Source organism: Columba livia, chromosome 3, assembly GCF_036013475.1.
Source record: "Columba livia isolate bColLiv1 breed racing homer chromosome 3, bColLiv1.pat.W.v2, whole genome shotgun sequence".
Taxonomy (NCBI): domain Eukaryota; kingdom Metazoa; phylum Chordata; class Aves; order Columbiformes; family Columbidae; genus Columba; species Columba livia.
This window is the reverse complement of record NC_088604.1, coordinates 67,299,984-67,305,983: the sequence shown is the minus strand read 5'-3', so window position 1 is coordinate 67,305,983 and position 6,000 is coordinate 67,299,984.

The following is a 6,000-nucleotide window of genomic DNA, read 5'->3' as shown; positions in this document are numbered from 1 at the left end:
AAGTGGTATTATTGGGCTTTTATTTTCTCTATGCTGATTTCAAGCACCCCCCTAGTTTCTTGTGGTACTTATTTAGGACTCCTTTCTTAGTTTTATGACTCTTTGAAAAGACTGTTCAGAATAATTCAGATATTGCTACACACCTGAGAGCTTTCTTGGTTGCGCTGCTGTTGATAGGATCAGTCCCTAGGTTTTTGTTTTGCTTTGGTCTGGGGGTACCCAGATTAAAGGCAGAATTTTGTCTGGTAAAATGATGTTTTGCATCATAAATGAGCATACTGCTGATGATTTAAGTGTTAATTGGACGAAAAAGGTGTCTGCTAATCTGAGTAAAAATTCACTTGAGCAGTAGGAGGAACTTGATCCAGACAGAACCAGCTCCTGTTGGTGTGTCTTTTTGGTAGGGTTCAGTTGAAATCTGGAGACGAATGGTAAGTTTTTATTGTTACAGTCAAAACCTTAACAGCTCTAGTGACATTAATCAGGCTCAAACTGCTGAGATTTCCAGTGAGTTTTTGAACTCCTCAGCGTTTTTCAAAAATCGGAGCAGAGTCCTTGTCCTGAAGAGCTCTTTGCTCCCTGCTGCCCGTGGTGCTGCTCACCCCTCCCGCGGGCTGTCAGCGGCTCTGGGGGGCCGGGACCCTCCCCGAGGTGTGGGGCACCACTTCCACACTGGTACTACTCTAGTAAAATGTGAGTTTATATCAATGCTGTAAATCCATTTTATTAGCACAGCTGCCATTTCTAACACTTCTGCTTCTGATTTATGGTGGTGAGAAGGCTCGGTGGGAAGTGCGACAACTGCTGTAGCTTCTTGCTAGATGAGTAAATATTGCACCTCTGTTAGTTTCCAGACTTTTCATCCGGCAACATCTTCGCTCCCTGTTAGAATTTTCACACACTCGGTTCAAACCTCACTTGTCTTTCACACAGGTTTGGAAACATGAAGCACGTAACAGTGATCCCCAGGTAAAACCCTGACGTTCAGGTACGGCCGCAGTTGCAGAGCAGCTCTGCTTTTCCTTGCCTTGGCTCCCTTGGCACAGGGAGGCTGTTTGGGCATAATCGTGATAGGTGAGTGGTCAGCCCCCAGGCACATCTGAGCTTTCACGGCTTTGTTGTGAGCAGATCTGGAGAACCAGGCTATGTACACCACTTTTTGTGTACATGGCATAGGTGAAAAAGTGATGAAATAGATCTTTGTTGTTCTGTGGGCTAAGCTGTTTTTCTGGTATCAAGGTGTTCTAACGAACTTGTTTCTACGCCTAGTGAACGAAGGTTTATCAGCATCTAGTGAGTAGCTGCAATTTAGACCAGGGAAAAAAAAGAATAATAAAAGAAAAATCCTTTTGCTAGTACAATGTATGTCATATAAATAAATGGTTTAAGTGGTTTAACTGTATGTATAGAATTTTTCTTGTAAGGAGTCTCATCTCCATCAGGAGTTGTTAGTGTAACCGAGCTAATACAGTTTCTGCAGTGTAGATTAGCCCTCTACTTTCTGGTTTTGCCTTAGTCCCAGATTAGCCCTGGCCGCTTTTAATGGAAAAGTTCAAATGTGACTGTGTATTTTTGGCTGGAGTAACATTTTTAGTGGAGCATGACTATAAAGTTACAGTAATATATGTTCTTGCATGTTTTTTTACTTAGAAAGAGGGACTGAAACTGCAGCTGTAGTGAGTCCATTTTTGAAGCCCATGCAGTTGGGGTATTCTGCAGAGAATGATACTGTAAGTGCAATAGCATTTATACTATGTTCACATTACTATGAAATATCATCTAAATGGTGACTTTAAGCTCATGAATAAACAGTTTTGAATAAATCGAGTTTGTCAGCATTGACTCAAGCTTAGTTAGGAAAATGTTAAAAAGTATTTGGGGGGCAATAATAATCGATGGTGACCATCATCTAGTAGTCATTGCACCAGTTTGGAAAATGTGTTTCTTGGAGCTCGAAGACAGACGTAAATGGGCAAATGACTGAGCACTAACAGAGGGAAGCAGTGATACTGGCTGTAGCTGTGATGCCTTCAACAGCTCAAAATAGAAAGAAGGGGGGGAAAAAAGCTTGCCCTTGTTTTGTTTAATAAAGCTTAAAGAATCAGAGATGGGGGTGGTTGTTATGCTACATGTGTGAGGAGAGGCGATTTTTTTTGTTGTTCTGTTTCCCCAGTGTGATTAGGTCTGTCCAATTCTTAGTCTGTCAAAAACTGTGGAGGACCCAAAGCTGTTGGAATTGCTTAGTTTTCTGAGATTCAGCCACTGGGGTTTTATGTGTAGTACAGAGTATACAGGTGATGTCAAGAAGTACGTCACTGGCAGACACTCGGAGGATCGGGAGAAACAGGCTACCTCATACAGCGTATACCTCCGGCAAAATACTCTTCTAAAGCTAACAAAGGTCTCTGGTTTCTTCATGATTGTAAAGAATTACAGTCTCTTAATAAATCATTTTCTCAGCTGGGGCTATACACATTTCAAGACACTTTCCCCCCTCCTAGATAGTTAAGACAGGTAAGCTTTTTTTTTTTTTCCCCCAAGACAACAAGTGGATTTGATTTTTAAACCCCATGCATATCACTTACTGTATCTGAGTACCTCAGACTCTGCGTTTATTTGGTATCATAAACCAGCCTGTAGACGAGGATAATGAGGTGCTTGGCAGATGTTAAATGCCATCCAGTGAAGGAAGGTGGAACGTCACAGGTCAGTAGTTTCCAGCCTGTAGGCTTTCCTTGGACAGTATCTTGATGATCTGGGGAAAGTGACTGAGAAAAGTAGACTGGCCAACTCAGTGCACCAGTGCCTTTTGCGGTTTCTAAACTGGGCTACACGTGAAGGGTCCGTAAATCGGAAAAAGTTCGCCATCACCATTATCACTACCAAGGACGCCCATCGGTGTCTTAATGTCTGGTACATTCCTTTATAAGGCAACTTTGTTGCCAGTAAATAAACCAGTTAGGTGGGCACAAAGTATCTGGCTTTTTTTCCCCCCATTATGAAACTTTGAGCTGAAGTTAGTTCAGTTCCTAGGACTAAGGCAGGATGGGGTAGGAGAGACTCTTACATGTTTGAGTGTTGTATTTTTGTTTCAGGCAGGTGCTAGAATTTGGTGAGAATGTCATCCTTCTCACAGAAGCTTATACATGCTGGCTGGACTGAATATACATTATTTTTGCAGAGGTAGAGGTGTCATGTATATGCAGTTGCTCATCCAGCCAGCAAGACACTACCACTGAGACCAGGGACTGACTCTGCAGCCAGCAGAGCTGTTACCCCACAAAAATGGGGCTGGAAGTCAGGAGTCCTGACTCTCAGTGTTCTTTGCTGTTTTACGAATAGCTAGTCATATGACAACTTTCTAGCAGATCTGGAAAGAAAATAATCTATGAATTGTCCTTTACCTCAGCTGGTGGAAAAAAGCACAGATAGAAGCAGTCTGTGCAGCGAGAATCTTTATAAAGGATGGTCTAACAGAGATTCCATATGAACAGAATTTTGCCATTCAGTCTTAATTTTGTTGAAAAGGTTAAAATGTTAGCGTTCCAGATACACCAGGATGCCTGTCTGGTTTTCCTTGTATATTCTGTATTTATTGCTGTTGCACCTTTACTTCCCCCCCCAAACCCGGGTGACCCTTGCTGGTTAGATGAAGACACAAACTGTAGTGAAGATGGTTCTTTTCAGTTATGCTATGAAGGCGTGTGGTGGATAAGGCAGACAAAGACAGGTGTGTTCTCACGGCTCAGGCACTTTTGTCTCCTTCTGGCACTGCAGTCTCATTTTGCCACTGCCATAGAACTTCCTCCTGGTCAGGCCACACATACACTTGCTCAGGGTCCCCCCAAGATCTCCAGGCTCAAGGAGAAACAAGGATTGCAGGTGGAGAGAGATTCCTGAGTGCTGCCGGGTCACAGGAGGGCTCTGTGTCTGTGAATTGCACTGTGAAAGCTCACAGTAGGTTCTTGACACACTCAACTTCTCAGCTTGGTCTTGGTTCCCTCTCCATGTGTAATATAGGAAGAATAGTCCCATTTTGTAAGAGATTGCAGAATTAATTGTTAGAAAAAAAACCCAAACCTCTCATACTTTGATGCAGCTGGCACTGGGTACAGTGTGAAAAAGATGGATACAAAGTTTTAAGGTACAGTTGAGGCCTCTCTGAAGCTGCAGAACTGCAAATAGCCCCTCAGCACAGTAAATGGGGCTGCGAGCTTGGCAGGAACAGAGTGTGATTTTTACAGCTATGATTTTATGTGCCGATATAAACTGATTTAAGGTTTCAAAAGTAACCATGATCTCATTTTGAGTGTTTGACTTGGTAACTCTTAAATACAGTTGCAAGACAGAACGCTTGAGATAATCAAGCCTAGGCATTTCATGCTTTTAAAGAACATATAGGAGTCCTAAAGTGACTTTTTAAACCACTTTTCCTGATAAATGAAGTTGGCCTGCAAATTTACATTTTGGCAATTTAGCTAGAATACTGAAACATTAAATGTGAGATAAATGGGCGCTTATGTTCTTGAGTGTAAGTATTATGCTCATATGGGGGAGGAAAAGCCTATATGTCTAAGGGGTGAAAAGTGTTTGCTAGAAAAAATTGCAATTAAAATGTAACCTAACTCTCTGTTGCTGGAATTAAGTGGTGCTTGGTAAATTTTTCTACTGCATAAAGGATCTAATGTGCTATTTGTATTACATAATGACTGTGTATAAGTCAGGAGGTGGGAGCTGAGGAGCTGTTCCACAAGGTACTATCAGACTTAGTCACCAAGCTGTTCTGCTGACAGATGCACTTCCATGAGCCTGGGCTGAAGGTTCAGACCTTCTCAGCAGTTTAGAGCAGTGGTAGTTAAGCTCTTCCACAACCAAGACCTCCAGGTATGACCTGTTCTGAGGAGAAGGCTTATTCTTCAGGGGAGGCTGCTTCTTAAGAGGTTCTTGTGGCACTAGTAACATAATTTATGGCAAAAGGATGGGTTTGTAGTTGGACGTTTTTCCTAGGTCTGCCCGACTCTATTGTCTTCCCCATGAATGTGTTTGATATATTCAACAGCAGTCCAATACCACACTCAGAAATACTGTTACCAGGTAAGAGAAAACAGTAAGTTACTGCAAACATAATTGCACTTCTAGCCTAAATTTAGTCATTGTGGCTTGCTGGTGCTGCTTCAGGAGCTTTTAATGAAAGTCTTAGGTTATGTTCCTGAGGCAATACACTAGAGTAACCTGATTCTGAAAACGGTGAAAAATAGCAGTTGTATTGTGTATTAGTTCCTGAAAACATGCTTAGAAATAGAAGTTGCTGGGGAAAAGAATTCCCTCATCCTTTCCTAAGAGTAAGTGGTGTCTAGAGAAAGCAATCTACAGACCTGTAGCCTAGGAATGGATAAAAAAGAAACCCAAAAAACGAAACAAAAAAAAACCTTTTAGCTTAGAGGATAATTAAGACATCTTACCCTATGCTAATTCCCTCCTTGCAATTTCTACAGCTAAAGTTCAGCTAGTTCCCCTTTCATATAAATAAAGTATGTGAATACCTTGTGTGATGGGGTAGAACATAACATTAAATATAACTGCCAGGTATATTAAAATCATACCAAGTGTAACATAAGGAGAATAGTAGTGCTCTTTCCAAGCTTGGGACAGTGTCATCCAAGGAGCTGGGAAAAATGAGGGAAAACCTCATCGGTCAGAAACACACCAAGTAGCTAAGTACTCAGCATCTTTATAGCTGTCCAGGGGACAAGGCAGTCGTGTCCTTCACCAAATCAATGCAGTCAGCACAGAAGGGATCCATCCTGCTGTCCTCACTCTTTAAGGAGACAAAGCCAAGTCTCTCCATGCACCAGTCCTGCAAACATCCAGGCCTGGCACTAGAAAAATGTCCCCTACAAATGCATCATCAGTTTCTCAGCTTTACACTACCACATACAGAAATTGACTTCTTTAACATCGCTAGTACAGCAGTTGGGAATAACGTTCAGAGTGTTAGGG